The sequence below is a fragment of the Phascolarctos cinereus genome, unplaced genomic scaffold (assembly GCF_003287225.1).
Source record: "Phascolarctos cinereus isolate Bilbo 61053 unplaced genomic scaffold, phaCin_HiC Scaffold_4;HRSCAF=312, whole genome shotgun sequence".
Taxonomy (NCBI): domain Eukaryota; kingdom Metazoa; phylum Chordata; class Mammalia; order Diprotodontia; family Phascolarctidae; genus Phascolarctos; species Phascolarctos cinereus.
Genome location: NW_027555847.1, coordinates 660,189,545 through 660,207,042, shown reverse-complemented (window position 1 = coordinate 660,207,042; position 17,498 = coordinate 660,189,545). Strand labels below are relative to the sequence as shown.

The 17,498-nt window shown below is 40.0% G+C and overlaps 1 pseudogene; it reads right to left on the bottom strand.

Annotated features, from left to right (window-relative positions):
• Positions 1 to 8,536: 8,536 nt before the first annotated feature.
• Positions 8,537 to 13,649, bottom strand: LOC110214252 (serpin H1-like; annotated as a pseudogene).
• Positions 13,650 to 17,498: the final 3,849 nt, after the last annotated feature.

The following is a 17,498-nucleotide window of genomic DNA, read 5'->3' as shown; positions in this document are numbered from 1 at the left end:
ATCAAGGAGGCTGGTGTCTGTGGATCCAGGAGTGAAATGTGGCTATGTGGAGGAGGGGGTAGAAGGTGTAAGAAGGCAGGAAAGGTTGGAAGGGTCCAGTTTGTGGAAGGGCCAGGCATACCATCGATGCAAAATGTTTTTAGACATTTTCCCCTAGTTTTTCCAAATCTAGCTTTAATTTTAGCCTATAGGTTTTCAAGAGGCTTAAAATCAGAAAAAGTTCCTCATTTGCTGAAACATGTTTATCTCCATCATTTGGTCAAATTCTTCTCTTTTATTTTATTATTTTTTTTTAGGCAGTTGGGATTAAGTGACTTGCCCAGAGTCACACAGCTAGTAAGTGTCATGTGTTTGATCTGTGGCCGGATTTGAACTCAGGTACTCTTGACTTCAGGGCCAGTGCTCTATCCACTGTGCCACCTAGCTGCCCCAAATTCTTCTCTTTTAAAAAAATGCTATTTATTTATATCACTCTTTTCTTTTTAAATTTTGAGTTCAGATTCTCTCCTTCCCTTCTACCCCTCCCCCACCCACTGAGAAAGCATAAATGAGGCTATACACCAGATAATACACAGTGTAAAGGAGCTCACCTTTGGAAGGGAGATAACTTAAGCAAGAGAAAAAGCCCCAGATTTTAACCAAGGGGAAATTCTCCAAAGTCTATAGTGTAGTAATCTGGGGATAGGGACATGATCAAGGTGCTGGCTTCTCAACATATCTTCCTCTACTCTCTTTTCAAGGACCTGAACAGAGTCTGTAACCACATGTCTTCTCTCTTAAAACTGGAGAACTCTTCTTTCAAGCTCTTGCCAACTCAATCCCTTATTTGGGTATAGATAATTGAATAATCAGTCTCTACCAATGAGGAGAGTCTTATGCAAATGACTTTGAACTGCAGGTTACATCTTTTCCCATTAGTCTTTTCCCCTTGGACCATCATATAATTTGTCAAATACTTACAAGACCTTGTGAATAATGTATTCATGGAGTAAAACAAAATTTTATCTTTGCTTGTAGTTTCTATTCTTTTACTTTACTGAAGAAAGATTTTCAGAATTTACAATTTGGTTGTCATAAAATTCCAAGAGGAGAGTGTGTCTTCATTTTGGGAAATGTAACTTCTGTCCTTGCTCTATCTTCTCAGTAAATACTCTCATAAAAGGTAGTTGATGTCATCTGGTTGATTAATATTGGGAGTGTATATTGGACTGGGGTTAGTGAATACCTGATGGTAGAATCCCAAATCAACTGCCTCCTGGGAATAGGGCCCACTAATGGGAGAGGAAATTGGGGAAGGTGGGATAGAGGATGCTGTATATGTAACGTGTGATTTTACTGGTATAGGGAACTCCCGTTATTAATGCAGATCAACTTTGTAAACTTAGAGAGCTGCCTGAGGCATGGAGATATGAAGTGACTTGCCAAGGGTCATGGCCAGAGGTGGGACTTGAACATGAATTTCCCAGGATGAGGGCAGCTCCCATCCATGTGCAATGCTGCCTTTCCTCCAGGGGGAGGGCACTAGCAACTAAACAGATCAGGATAGTTTTCCTATAGGAAGCTTTGAAGAAAGCTAGGGATCTCATAAGGGAGAGACGAGAAGGGACCATATTCTAAGCATAAGGACTGGCCTGTGCAAGGGCATGGAGACAAACAATAGAATCTTAAATGTGGAAAGCAGCAGAGAGGACAGCTTAGTGCGTGAAGGGGAATGATGTGCAGTAAACCTGGAAAAAGGTAGGCTTTAGCCAGATCATGAAGGGCTTTAAAAGCCAAACAAGGAGCTGGTTTTCAAATTAGAAATAAGAGGGAGGCACTAGAGCTTCATGAATAAGGGAATGACAAAGTCAGTTCTATATTTTAGTAATATAAATTTGGCAGCTGTGTGGAGGATGGATTGAAGAGGGGAGAGGCTGGAAGCTGGGAGACCACATGGGACATTATCACAATAACTCAATTGAGAGGCAATAAAGGTGTTATCAGGACTGGTCATTATATGAGTGGAGAGAAGGGATGGATGTGAGATATATTGTGGAGGTAGAATTGACAAGACTTGGCAACTCATTTGATGTAAGAAGTGAGGCAGAGGGTGACTCCAATCTCCTGAACCTGAGTGACAGGTAGAATAGTGGTGTTCTTTACAGAAATTAGGAAGTAAGGAAGAAGAAAATGTTGGAGGGAACAGAGGGGAAGGAATATTGAATTGTGGAGGAGACAGAGCCAAGATGGCAGAATAGCAGGAAGCAGTGTAGCTGAGCTCCCCTCCATAAAGCTCCAAACAGATGGAGAAACACACCAGACCAAATCCTAATGGAGAAGTCCAGAAGACATCATGGCGAATCATTTGTCCCACCCAGGTCAGCATGCAGAGACAGACAGAGAAGTCTGTGGACACTGGGGATGGGTCAGTGCAGAAGCATACTGCCAGGCAAGTACTCCAGAGCCTAATGTGCACCAAGGCGAAGGAGGTCCCAGGCCTATACCAGGGTGTCCCTGGACCCATCCTAGGGCACTGAGATAGGGACAAGTGCCAACTGTTAGTTTTATCACCCACTGCCCAGTTCTGGGCCACAGCTTTATTTGTTTGTTTGTTTGTTTATTTATTTATTTATTTTTAGGCAATTGGGGTTAAGTGACTTCCCCATGGTCACATAGCTAGTAAGTGTCAAGTGTTTGGTGTGAGGCCAAATTTGAACTCAGGTCCTCCTGACTCCAGGGCTGGTGCCCTATCCACTGCGCCACCTAGCTGCCCCTGGGCCACAGATTTAGGGCAGACTGAGAAGGTGACCTGCACCCAGTGGCGGTATTCCCAGGTAGGGAGGCACTAGGCTATTTTTGCTGTTTGTCCTTCATTCTTGAAGAGGACCAAGACATCAAGGAGGTGATGCCATGACATGCAAGTGAATTGGATTTAAGTGAGGCAGAGCAGTGCAAAGTCACCAGCCTCACTTTCACCTCCAGAACCATCTGGGTCCAGTATCCAGATATGGATCAAGAGATGGCTCCTGATGGAACTGGATGGATCCAACTGGAGATGGCTCAGGATGCAGTCAGTGTACTGAGAAAGGAGGAGGTTCAAAAGCAAGCATCAGCTCAGAGTCCAAGAACAGAGGGAGGACTTACTTCCAGCATCTAACCCAGGCTTCAGAGGAATCAGACCAAAGGAGAGTCTACAATTCTGTCCTACTGAACCAGGAGAGCTTTCTTGCTGGCTGATAAGGGCTGAACCTCACAACATTCTATTGCTTTTCTGATTGAAGCCCAGGTCATGAACTTGTGGAGCTCAGACCATGTGGGCAGTAATCAGACCTTGCCTTGGATCAGCCTCCGTTTTTAGGAGCACTGAAAGCTTGCAGGTCCCCAGCCTGTTCCTGAGTTTCTGGAATAACACAGCACTCAATACCCCAAGAAAAGCAGCAGCAGGATCAGTCCAGACTGTCCCTCCAGAAATATGGCAGAACCCAACCTTAACACCAAGCCTGAAGTCAAGAAACAAACAAAAGAATCCCTTTATAAAGAGCTATTATGGTGGCAAGGAAGGTCAAGACACAAACCCAGAAGAAGAGAGTGACTCCAAAACATCTATAAGCAAAGCCTCATAGAAAAAGACAAACTCTGGGCACAAAGTCCACTAGAATTCTCAGAAGAAATTAAGCATTAAGAAATAAGTTTCAAAATATTTTTGTCAATGAAGCGAGTGTAAAAGAGGAGAAAAGTGGGAAAGAAATGAAAGCAATAAAAAAAGCACTGGAAAGGGTATTAACAGTTTGGCACAAGAGGTATGAAACCTTGTCCAAGCAACAAGTTCCCTGAAAATTAGAATGGATCACATAGAGGCTAATAACTCTATGAGACAACAAGATATATTAAAACAAAGTCAAGAGACTGAAAAATAGAAGAAAATGCAAAATATATCATAGCGAAAGCAACTGATCAAGGAGAAAAAATTTAAGTATTATTTTAATATCTGAGTTCCATGACCAAAAAAGAGCCTAGATATCATTTTTCAATAAATCCTAAAAGAAAACTATCCAGATCTCTTAGAACCTGAGGGCAAAGTAAAAATAGAAAGAGTCCACCAGTCACCTCCTGAAAGAAACCCCAAAATGTAAACTCCCATGAACATGATAGCCCAAATCCAGAGCTTCTAGGTCAAAGAAAAAATATTATTAGCAACCAGAAAGAACGAATTCAAGTACTTCAAAACCACAGTCAGGATTTCACATGATTTAGCAGCTGCCACTTAAAAGGAGTGGAGAGCTTGGAATGAAACACTGCAGATAGCAAAGGATATGAGCTACAGTGAAAAAAAAATTTCCCAGCAAAACTGAATATAATGCTACAGGGGGGAAAATGGATACTTAATGAAATAGAGGACTTCAATCATTCTTGGTGAAAAGATGAGAGGTGCATAAAACTTTGAACTTCAAACACAAGAGTTAAGAGAAACATAAAAAGGTAAATGTGAATAAACAATGGTATAGGACTAAACAAGGATCAACTGTTCATATTCAGATATGGGGACATGATACATGTGTCTCCTCTGAACTCTATCATCATCAGGGAGTCTAATTACACAAGACCTAGAAGTGGTTCTGTTATGTCTTGATGATCTTAAGAGAAGAATGGAAAGAGGGTAAGAGGAATATACTGGAAGGGGAGGAAGTGAAAGGAAGGTCAGGGAAAATTATCTCACATAATTAAGGTTCACAAATAGATATCTATACAAACTAAGACGAGGGGGAGTGGGACGGAGCAGCTAACACTTCCAACTCACTCTTATCTGAATCGTTAAAGGAAGGAAGAACATACACACAGGACACTACAGAAATATATTTCACTCAATAAGGAGACTGGAGGAAAAGAGGAGAATGGTGAATTAGAGGGAGGGTAAATTAAGGGAGTGATTAGTCCTAAGCAAAACAAACTCTAACTAGGGATGTACAAAAATGTTGAGGGTGCAAAGAATGGGAATCTGAGGTGGTGTCCATACATTGGGGAATGCATGAACAAATTATGGTATATGAATGTGATAGAATACTATAGAGCTATTAGAAATGATGAAGGAGATGGTTTCAGAGAAACCTAAGAAGACTTGTATGAACTGATGCAGTGAAGTGAATAGGAGAACAATTTATATAATGATAACAACTTGGTGAAGGCAAATCACTTTGAAAGAATTAAGAATTCTTATCAGAATAAAGAACAACCACGATTCCAGAGAATTAATACTACCCATCTCCTGACAGAGAAGTGAAAGAACCACAGTGCAGAAATGAGACACATTTTAAAAATTGTTTTGACTATACATGTTCATAATGAGTTTTGTTTTTCTTTCGTTCTCAATGGGGAGGGAGTTGGGGTGAGCAGGTGAGAAGGTAGAGTTTTGATGACTGAAAGATATGTCATTAAAAACTAAAACAAAAGAGTATATATAAAAGGAAAAAATGAGTTCCATTTTGGACATGTTAAGTTTGAGGTTCTGATGGATATCTACTTGGAGATGTGTCCAAACAGGCCAGGCATAGAAAGTTAAAGGTGCTTTAGGTGCCAACTGTACTATATGAATTTTTGATAATTGTGTACTTCTGGTGACTATACAGTTTGAAATACAAATTTTTATGTAGTTTTGTAAAAATTCAGGATTATACTTGGTAAAGAATTGAAATATGGGAGAGAGACTGGGGCTAGATATTGATTTGGGAGTTGTCTACATAGAGGTAATCGCTAAACCCATGGAAACTGATCAGATCCCCAGGAAGAAAGTCAAGAAAGAAGAGGATAAAGGACAGAGCCCTGTTATACATCTTTGCCGAGTGGATGGAATATGGATGATAATCTGGAGGAGAATCTTAAAAAAAATCCAGAACGGTGGAGTGTCTAGGAATGGGGTGGGAGGGTGTGAGTCATATTTTCAAATGCTACAGAAGAAGAGGTCCTGAGAAAGGCCATCAGATTTGACAGGATCATTGGTAACATTGGAAAGAATAGCTTGTCTTAGAACTTTCAAGCCTGTGTGTGAGGATATAGAAAGAAGGCATTTTAGTTTGGAAGGTTCAGCCCCTCCACCCATAAATAAAATAGTTTATTGCTTTTGATGAAAGAGTTGAGAATGAGCCAGATGCTCTGGTCAGTGTTTTCTCTCTCAGTGAAGATGCCTATAACATTGAAGGTTGTCAATGACTACCGAGCGTTTAATGTTGGTAGGTTTGCATGTGTAGCCACTGTACTGCTTATATTCAACTCATTAATTTGTAAAGTGCTGGGCTCAGGAAAGGGAGTGGGGGAAGGATTCTGAATATAAAAGATACTAGAAAACACCAAACAGGTTAAAACCTGTTTTGATTTTTGACAGGGCCTGGAAAGAAGAACCCAATCATGGGATAAAAACCACATGCATTCTAGGATGGGGAGTGGGGAGAGGGAAGAAAAAAAGGAAAAAAACAGAAAATTACACTATAAACTTATTATATATTGAAAAGGAATAGCAAGTTTTACGTAAGAAATTTGCAATTTCATGTACTTTTATCTTTTTTTTCTATTCTACTATGTTATGGAAATGTTTATTTCTTAAGTTCAGAATAAAATTAATAAAAATTTAAAAAACCACACACATTGCTAACTCTATGGATTTCAGTATGGAAAGATGAGGGTAAAATAACACATTGTTTCCTTGACAATAACAATGTTGCTATTATGAAAGCAGGCTAGACTGAAGGGTAGAATGCTAGCCAAGAAATTAAGAGACCTGTGTTGTAGTCTTGTTTTACCGGTCAGCATGTGCTCTTGGGGATGTCCTTTGGTTTCTTAGAATCTCAGTTTCTTCATCTAAAAATGGAGATAATGATCCCTGCCTACTTTCAAGGGTTGTTGTGAAGATCAAATGAAATAATAAGATGCTTTGAAAAGCATAAGGGCTATACTAATGACAGTTACTTATTGGTGTTATTTGACTTCAGAGTTAGGAAGACCTAGATTTAGTTTTGCCTCTGATGTATACTGGCTGTGTGGCCTTGGGCAATTCACTTAACCTCTCAGTGCTCAGAGTAGAAATTCTCAGAGACTATAAACTGCAGAGAAGAAGAAGAACTGTATTGGTAAAGGAAATCTCTTCATCTGGAGTTTCCTTTACAATACCAAGGAAACCATAGGTCTAGGCCCTGTTTCATTGTTATTACTGCTTCTATACATTATTAGTTGCCTAATGTGCATTTCAAACTGGATGTCCAGTATGTCCTAAACTGAAAAAAAAAAAAGACAGCAAAAATGGAACAGTTGTGAGTTGAAGTTGTCAAAAATAGCTCAGTGGAAGCATATTTGCTTTTAATGTGTGGAAGTATTTTTTCACATTTTTTGGGTATGAAATTTGTATGAAACTTAAAATATCTTTTTGGAAAAAAATTAAAATCACGTACAAACAAGATACATACAGGATAAACTGGGAAGGCACTAAGCTTAAGGAGGACTAGGAACGGTTCCTTGTAGAAGGTAGGACTTTAGGTGAGACTTGAAGGAAACCAATGAAGCTTGGAGGTGGTGATGAGGAAGGAGAAGGTGAAACTAGGAGGCAAAGATGAGGAGAGAGAGAATTCCAGCCATTAGGCATAGCCTGTAAAAATGCATGGAGGTGGGAGATGGAGGGTTGTGTTAGGGGAACATAAAGAAGGCCAGTGTCAGGGGATCCCTGAATACAAAGTGAAGATGTGGAGGAGGGAATGTAAAGGTAGGAAGGAGCCAGGTGATGGAGGACTGCACATGCCAAACAGGATTTTTTATTTGATCTTGGAGGTAATAAAAAGCCACAATAATTTGCTGAATAAGGGAGTGACATGGTTAGATTTTGTATTTTAGGAAGATCAGTGTGATAGCCGAGTGAAGATGGACTGGTGTCAGGAGTGTCTTGCAATAGGGAGACCAACCAGCAGGTTATTGGGATCATCCAGGCATGAGATGATGAGGGTCTACATTTGGGCATTTGCAGTGTCCAAGGAGAAGGGGAGCAAATACAAGATATATTATGAAGGTAGATATGACAGGACTTGGCTAGAGATTGGATGTGGGGGGTGAGAGTGAGGAGGCCAGGATGATGCCTCTGTTGCAAGCCTGGGAGACTAAGAAGATGATGGTACTGTTAACAGTAATAGTGAAGTTAGGAAGAGGGTAGAGTTTGCAGGGAGGAGCAAAGATAACGAGTTCAGTTCTGGACATGTTGAGTCTGTCCTTGAGACATCTACATGGAGATGTCTTAGTTGAAGATGCAAGACTGGAGGTCCAGAGAGAGGTTAAGGCTGAATAAGTAGCACTGAGACTCATTTGTATAGATACCCTCCATACATATTGAATCCTCTCTATATATTGAATCCATGGGAGTTGATGAGATGGCCAAGTAAAGCAGTGTGAAACAGAAGGGAAGAGAGAGCAGGACAGAGCCTTGTGGGACACATATGGTTAGTGCCATGACCTGCATGAAGGACCTGCAAAGGAGACAGAGAAAGAGCAATCAGACAGGTAGGAGGAGAACCAGAAGAGAATTTCGTCACAAACACCTAGAAAAAGAGTATCAAAAAGAGTGATTGACAGTGTCAAAGGCTGCAAAGAGAGGGAGAAGGATGAGCATGGAGAACGGGTCATTCTATTTGGCAGTTAGAACATTGATGACACTGGAGAGAGAAGTTTTGGTTGCACATGAATCCCCTCATCATACACTTCAATCCAGACTGTTTTTACTTTTGTCATGTTCCCAGTGCTTAGCACAGTGCTTGGCACATAGTAGGTGCTTAATAAATACCTGCTATACATAAAACTGAGAGATAGATGGTCAGAATTAGGTATAAGCATAGTGGGACAATGAGGAAAAATGGAATAACAGATTTCACATTCCTGGGTACACGGAGATCTAACAGCAATGATTAAGGAAACACCTGATCTTGGACTGGGGCACCTTTTGTGGATCTGGTCGTGTGCTCTGGCTCAGTACCAGGCATATATGCTTTTCTGGGATGACATAGCACCTTCTAATTGGTACCTGGGATTGTGGCTGGGGTGGGAGGGGGAGGGTTGTTGATGACTGGTCACTGAGAATCAGGAGGGTAGCCTCTAGTCAATGAAGAGGATGGACTCTAGTCAGGCTGCAAAGCTGTGGGAGGAGAGTAGATTTCTTCACACTTCTCCAGTCGTGTCTACAAGCACAGAGCTGCAGGAAAATGTGCTTGCCTGGATAACTTGGTAAGACAAAAATTCCTGAGCTGTGGAAAGAAAGCCATGGATGGCCAGGATTTATGGACCTTATGAATTCTAAACCTTATTACCTGTACTGAATGATAATACAGGTCTAAGATGAATGTGGAGTATCTGTCCAAACATCCCACAAAGGGTCTTTACCTTTTTTGGGGGGTCATATAATGAGCATTTAAGATTTTTGTTGATTTTCTGGGCCTGTGATTGATTATTCACCTACAAGCCTTTTCCATATTAAATATTTTCAGTGGTGAGGGAAATAAACAACTATCCTATGCCTAAAATCCATGTTAGATATTGAATAACCTTTCCAGAAAGACCTAGACATTCACATTTTGGGAATACTCCGGACACGAACCATGCCTAAATTTTGTGAGAGATCCTTGAAATGCTCCTCTGGAGTGGAGGAAAAGCAGTAATATGCTGGTAAATGTTTACTAACTAGATCTCTGAGAAAAATATATGCAGGATACACTTTTAAGTTTAATTTGCATTATTAGCATTTTCTTCATTGATTTCTTACATTTGGACAACAAAACAGTGAATTAAGTTCACTTAATAGAATAGAGTTTGCCAATTTCTGAGGTAAATGTTCATACTGAAAATTTAACAATTGGTTCCAGATACACCCTTGGGGTAGAGCTGGCAGAGAGAAGCCTGACAGTTCCTCCCTCTTCACTTGGGGTCAGTTCCCTTTAACTCCCCAAATAAATTTGGACCTGTGTGAGTCTACAGCGAGAGCTTCTTGTGGGAGGGTGTTCCCTGGGCCGCAGGTGAGACAGACAGAAACACACGCTTTAAATATGGAATCATGAGTCTGAAATCTATAAACATTTCTACTCTGCTATAAAAAACAAAGTTATAAATATAGAAATGTTAACTATGAATGACAAGTCCATAAGGAAGACACACACAATAGTTTCCAGTATCTCATTGCAAAACATCTTGAATAGTTATAAAAATGTCTTAAGCTCATTGCCCAAATAAATTTTTAAGAGTTCATGCTCAGGGCAGCTAGGTGGCTCAGTGGAGAGAGCACCAGTCCTGGAGTCAGGAGGACCTGAGTCCAAATCTGGCCTCAGACTCTTGATGCTTACTAGCTGTGTGACCCTGGGCAAGTCATTTAACCCCATTGCCTAGCAAAAACAAAACAAAAGTTCATGATCAAATGTCCATTCTTCACTTTATACATATTCATCCTTCTAGGAAAAAAATGTTTAATTTTTGATCACTTGGCAAAGAATGTCTTCACATGCTCAAAGGAATGCCTGCTACAGGCCACTTTACCCATATAATAGATATAAAATGAGGATAATAATACATATGGTACCTACCTTACAGGGTTGCTGTAAGAAATGTGCCTCGTAAACCTTAAAAGCACCATGTGTGTATGAATTATTATTGACGATAATAGTAATAATAACAGAACAACAATAATAATAAGTAGTTGGGTAGCTGAGGTGGTAATTTGTTTGTAGTTAAATGCATGCCCTTATTCCTATTCATGTGATCTCCGCCATAATTCAGGATGTAATCACCTTTCACCATCCAGGTGATGTAGTGGGTAGGGCATGGGATTTGGAATCAGGAATACTTGAGTTAAAATCTTGACTCAGACACTTTCTAGGTGTGTCACTTAACCTCTTCGTGCCAATGGGTTGGACCAAGTGGTTAATGAAGAGTAGGGAGCCCCTCTGGGCATCATTGATCAAGAAGATGAAAGAATGGTTAGCATAGAAGAGCTTGGGGCTTCACAGCTTCTCATGTCCCTCAATCTCCTGGTCAAAGGGACTGCCCTCTGTATCCCATTCAAAGACTGTGACATGGAACACACTTTACAGGTAGAGGTCTTTCTTGGCTGATATCAGAGATGAGTCCTCTGCACACTTATCAATAGCCTTGATTATGCCCAGGCCAGCCAGATGTTTCTGGAGGTCGTGGGTAACCTTCTCAATGTCCTTGGGCAGGAAAATGGCCACAGCCCTCTTCTGTGGCTTTCCCACTCAGGTCTTCAGCTGGTTTTTGGTCAGAAGCTTTTTAAGTCTCTCCAGGAACTCCACATAGTGGGGATACACTAATGATGAAGCTTGAGAGCTTATGGGCCAGAAGTACATCAACAATCTGGAGCTTTGGAGTCTCATCATTGTAGTGGTTGTAAAGACCATATGAGTTGCATCAAGGGATACCATCTGGGTAGGAGTAAGGCATTATAAAGCCATGGTTGTGGATCATCTCATGGTGGAATTTTATATTCCAGTGAGGCTTGAATAACATGGCATTGATGGATGAGGGTGCCATCAGTCTTCTTTGATGATCTTGGGAAACTTGGTTTAGGTGGTCTGGGAGGCCCACTCATTAATGCACTACAGGGTGCTTTACTTATCCCAGAAGCTGATTCTAGAGTGCTCATAATTGCTGTGTTTCCTGCTGCTCTGCACCAAGTCAACAGTAAAACTGACAGAGCTGGGTCTACAGAGGCAGCTACCCAGTTTCCATGTCACAATGTGGGCCAGGGGATGCTGAGGGCTGCAAGCAGCTTGGCCAGATTGGTTTATACTTTTTTCTCATGCATCTTGTCTTTGCTCAGCACTGCCTTGGCCTGTGAAGCTGTGGCTGCCTTTCCCCTCTAAGATCAGCTCCAGGGGTGAAGCTACTGACAAAGGGGAGAGTAAGCTGTTCCATACTGCCTCCACTCCTGGGCAGTGACATGATAGAGGTCTAAGGCCAGGTTCCACTTTGCCAGGTCATCTACCTTCTCACTTAGTTCTGTTTCACTTGCCTTGCTGCCTGTTAGCTTCTTGGCCTTAGCTGCCCTAGCCTCTGCTAAGAGGCAGAGATTGCTAATGAGTTGTGTCAGCCTACATGGCTGTTGGGAAACCAAGGCCCTGCTTCATGCTTTTAGGAACCTTGAAACTCACCCAGAGAGAGCTTAGCACTTGCTTTTTTCATTCTGGTCTCAGGGCACAGATTTGAAGGGGATCTTAGTCAGGCTGTGCTCTTAGCTCTGTCTTGGCACTGACTCTGCCATAATGGTTACTTTTCACCAAATAATAATTTTCCTTCTAAAAAATCACCAGACCAATAATAATTTTTACATGAAATATTACCACATTCGTCCTCAGTATCCCACCAAAACTTGATTTTGGTGTTTCCTGTAATGTGATTTTTCTATTGTCAACATCTGCTGAGGTCACAATAATTAGATTTGGTGTTAGAATCTCTTGTTTTCATTATTAGTGTTTTCTATCTGGAGCTGATATATTTGTTTTTTTTTAAAAGGAAAGACAGCCAAATTTCACTACTCAGTTTAATTCCTGCCAGATTGGAATGCTTCTCATGCCCAAGAACACACAATTCTGAGAGAGAGAGAAAGAGAAAGAGAAAGAGAGAGAGAGAAAGAGAGAGAGAGAGAGAGAGAGAGAAGAGAGAGAGAGAGAGAGAGAGAGAGAGAGAGAAGAGAAGAGAAGAGAAGAGAAGAGAAGAGAAGAGAAGAGAAGAGAAGAGAGGAAAGAGGAGAGAGGAAAGAGGAGAGAGGAGACAGAGAGAGAGATCATTCTTTGAAGGAGGGGGCTCATGAATAAAGTGGATGATTATGGTTTAAATATAGCACTGCTGAGAAGCAAAAAGTTCATGTGGCCTCTTCAGGTGCTTTGAACTTGTCATGTTATTATATCTGCCCATGTAGAGGTGTATTTAGCATCTAGCAAAATACTGGGTATAGTATGGGCATTTTTTTTATTCTTATGAAATTTCTTTTTCATTATGAAATTAATAATCATCAATAAACATTAATGTTTCAATATACAGAGAACCAGAAAAGAGGATTCTATAGGAAACTGTGAACTGCTGTTGCTGAGCTGTGGTTTTTTTTAAAATAGTATTTGTTTATTTAAGGCAATTGGGGTTAAGTGACTTGCTCAGAGTCACACAGCTAGAAAGCGTCAAGTGTTTGGTCTGAGGTCAGATTTGAACTCAGGTACCCCTGACTTCAGGGCCGATGCTCAATCCACTGCACCACCTAGCTGCCACAGCATGTATTTAATTTTTAAAAGGTAGTAGCAAATTTGCTGTTTGCATATCCTTCTGAATTTCTTTTTCTTTTCTTTAGTGTATTACTAAAATATTTTATTGATGCTCCTTCTTTCCTCCCTTCCTTTCTCCCTCCCTCTCTTTCCACTCTTTTCTTTCTTTCTTTCTTTCTTTCTTTCTTTCTTTCTTTCTTTCTTTCTTTCTTTCTTTCTTCTCTCTCTCTCTCTCTCTCTCTCTCTCTCTCTCTCTCTTTCTTTCTTTCTTTCTTTCTATTTCTACCTTTCTCTCTCTTCTTCCCTTTCTCCCTTTCTCTCTCTCTCTTTCTTTTTGTCTGTCTCTTTCTTTTCTTTCCTTCTTTCTACTACTTACTCACCTTCACACATGGCCTCACCATTCCCAGTAGATGTTGTCCCTTGTAGCCAATAAATATAATCAAACAAAACAAATTAACATGTGGGCCATATGTGGAAATGTATGTGTCATTCTAAACTTCTGGTCCATCACTTCTCTCCTCAAAGGAGGATGGCCTGCTTCACCATCAATCTTCTGAAGTCATGATTTGTCACTGCATCAATTAGTCTTTCAAAGTTTTCTTATATTACTTTGTAATATATTGTGTAATACTATTGTAACAAATATATTGTGTAACATTATTGTCTAAATTGTGTTTCTGCTTCTGCTCACTTCACTCTGCACCAGCTCATATGTGGCTTCCCAAGTTCACCTGAATTTGTCATATTTGTTATTCTTAGGGCACAGTAATATTCTGTTACATCCACATACCACAGTTTGTTCAGCCATTCACCAGTTAATGGGCACCCAATTAATTCCCAATTATTAGCTACAACAAAAAATGCTAAAATATTTTTGTACATATGATTCATTTCCTTCTGTATTTGACCTCTTTAGGATACATCCCTAGAAGTGGAATTTCTGGGTCAAAAGGCATGCATAGTTTAGTGGTTTTCTGAAGACATTTAGTAAATGTTCGTTGACTAATTGTATTCATTTTACCATTTTCTTTCATAGTGACTCAGCATATGTGCTGCACAAATAAGTAATGAGTGCTTAGTAAATTTTGTTTAGTTCTCTACATTGATCTTGAACAAACATGTTTCTCTGGAACTTGGAAGCTTATGGTTATGATGAACATTTATTAGATGCTCATCTTGTTCAGAATACAGAGGAAGAAATGGGGGCTATGCTTATTAAGCTTGTTGCTGTACAGTTTCTTTCTAGATCCTATAATAACATAGCCATTTACACAGGCTGCATTAGATTTAATCAATAAGTAATGACATTCTATCTATTTTTCCTTTTGTAAAGGATATTTTTGGCTTACTCAGTACCTTAGCTTGAAATCTTGACATTTACCTCCCTACAGGAGATAAATTGAATTTTGAATACTCTATTAAGGCTAGGTAGAGGTGGAAGGAAGTTTACAGAAAAAAAAATTAACCCAGATCATTTTAAGAGTATGTAAGGATGAAACAGGAAGGGCAACAAATAGAAGAAAAATGGGAAGGATCTGTCAAGATTATTGCAAGAATCTTTCTCTGTATTAGTATCAATGGAGTCACTACATTTTGACTTTAATACTAATCTCTGATATTCTGCACAAGGAAGTAGAAATAGCACTATAGAAAACAATGATGGAAGGAGAAGTTACATCAAATCAAGAATATACAGAAGAGGTCCATGCTGTATTTTATACAGTTTTGAGGGGACTGATCTCTTTGGGGGAGTGTCTGTGCCTAGTGGGACCATCACTAGTATACACGCAGCTGAGTGACTTTTTTGGGCATAGCTTGGAATTGCTTTCCAGATAGGCTAGACCAATCGGTGGCTCCACCAACATTGGTGTGCCCATCCTCTTACATCCCTGCCAACAATTGTGATTTTCCATTTTTGTCATCCTTGTCAATCAGATGGGTTGGAAGTAGAAACTCATAGTTATTTAAATTTACATTTTTCTTATTATTAGCAATTTGGAGCATTTTTCCATATTTGCTGACAGCCTGCATTTCTTCTTTTGAGAACTGCTTGTTTATATACATTGACTATGATGATGACTCATTCTTATATATGTTACATATATATGGGATTGTCTAAAATATATATAGACAAGGCTCATGGGTAGCATGGTTAGATATGATCTATGATCTTGTCCACTTTTGTGGAGAGTAGGAGGAAGACCCTCCTGGCACCCCCAGCAGCCTAGTTAGGGTAGGAGAGAGTCAAAGTCTAGGGCCACTGAGGCAGGACAATCTTTCCTTCAGTCTCAGGTGTCAGGCTAGAATTATATCTCTCTGCCATCCCTCAAATATCTTTAGGGATTATGAGTCTGGGTTCAGAATGAAAGCCATGCTCTCAAGGGCTTAGACTTGCCAGCTTGGTTCCTTCCCACCAGATACTGGCTATACAAAATACCATCATGAATAGCTGATAAGCCTCTTTATCGACAAAAGCAGAAGTAACAATTGGCAAAGTCATTTAGATTAGAATATACCAAAGAAGACACAAGAGTAAATAAGCTCTTCGTCTAGGAGGGAGATCAGATCTTAGCTCAACCAAGGAGGGAGGTCAGCATATTTCTTCTAATGAGAAGCTGGTAGAGCCATTATGTATCACATGCTGTCTGGGGGGCCTCAAGCCATTCAGACTCCTAGGGTCTAAGCCAGGGAACACTCTGCATTTGAGAAAGCTGTCTATACTAGATGCCCCCACGTCTCTTCCTTTTATTCTTAAACTCTTCATAGTCTGACTTTCTATATCATCATTCAACTAAAACTGCCCTTTCCAACGTTTCCAAGGATCTATTAACTGCTAAATCTAACAGAGTTTTCTCCATACTCATGTTTCTTGACTTTTTTACAGTATTTCAAACTGTTGATCATCTTTTCTTCCTAGGTGCTATCTCCTCACTAGGGTTTTGTGACACCCTTTCCCCTGGTTTATCTCCTATCTGTTTGACCACTACTTCTTGGTTTCCTTTCCTGATTTTTTCGACTCATGTCATTCTAGTCTTTGGTTTCAACCTATAGGATATCATTTAACAACAGCAACAACAAAAGTATATATCAACCTTTCTGTATGTTATTAAACTCCATCAGGAAGAGATAGAAATGGATAAACAAATGATGAATGAATGAAACAAAGGCATTAATTAAGCACTTGTTATGTGCTAAATTCTGGGGATAGAAAAACAAAACTGAAGGTAGTATCTGCCCTCAAGGAGTTTACATTCTAATGGGGGAGACAAAACATATAGAGCATTAATAGCTGTGCTGGGTATTTGGGTTTGGAAGCTTACCAGATTGGTGAGTAGAGCCGTAGGAGAATTGACTGTGTCTATCTTTTCTAGCAATAGCAGCACTATTGGTTCAATTATGGTTCCCTAAATAGAAAAGCAGGGCAGGGAGAGAAAGGTAAGGGTACACATGGTAACAAGGCAACTGGCAAGAAGATGAGAGTGGATTAAAGTAAAGCATGGGTAGTGTGGTGATTTAAAAAGTTCAAGGGACATTATTTCTGGGTGATTTAATCATTTCATTAATAAGGCCAGCATATTTATTAATAAAGGAATGGTCATTTGGCCATCTCTCTTAGACCAAAGGTAATCATGGCAGTGGAGAATGACAGGTGTCCTCCAAGGTTCTATTCTGGGCCCTCTTCGTTTTTCTAGTTTTCTAGCTTTTGTAGTTTGATTGGTATGGCACTGAACATGTAACTTAGTTTAACTATTATTATTATTATTATTGTTATCATTTTTATTATATTAGCATGGCCTAACCATGACCAATGAATATCTCTCCAATACTTGAATCTGTCTTTACTTTTGTAAAGAGTGTTTTGTAGTTATATTCGTATATTTCCTATTTTTATAGCAGTAACTATACCCCCAAATTTATATATTCTGTTATTGTTTATGCCTGGTTGGAAACAAGCCCTGAAGACTTAATCTTTCCATCTCTGGAATTCCCACGGTGGGGCCCCTGCTAGTCCAATTGGTGAGCAACATGATTCCAGGCATCCCCTAATGAGGGAAATGATTATTAATAACCAATGATTAGCTACTTGTTTACCAATCAGGGTTGATTCCAACCCTGGGGCACACCTGCTCTTCAAAGGGTATATAAACTTGAGACGACTGCCATGATTACCTTTGGTCTAAGAGAGATGGCCAAATGACCATTCCTTTATTAATAAATATGCTGGCCTTATTAATGAAA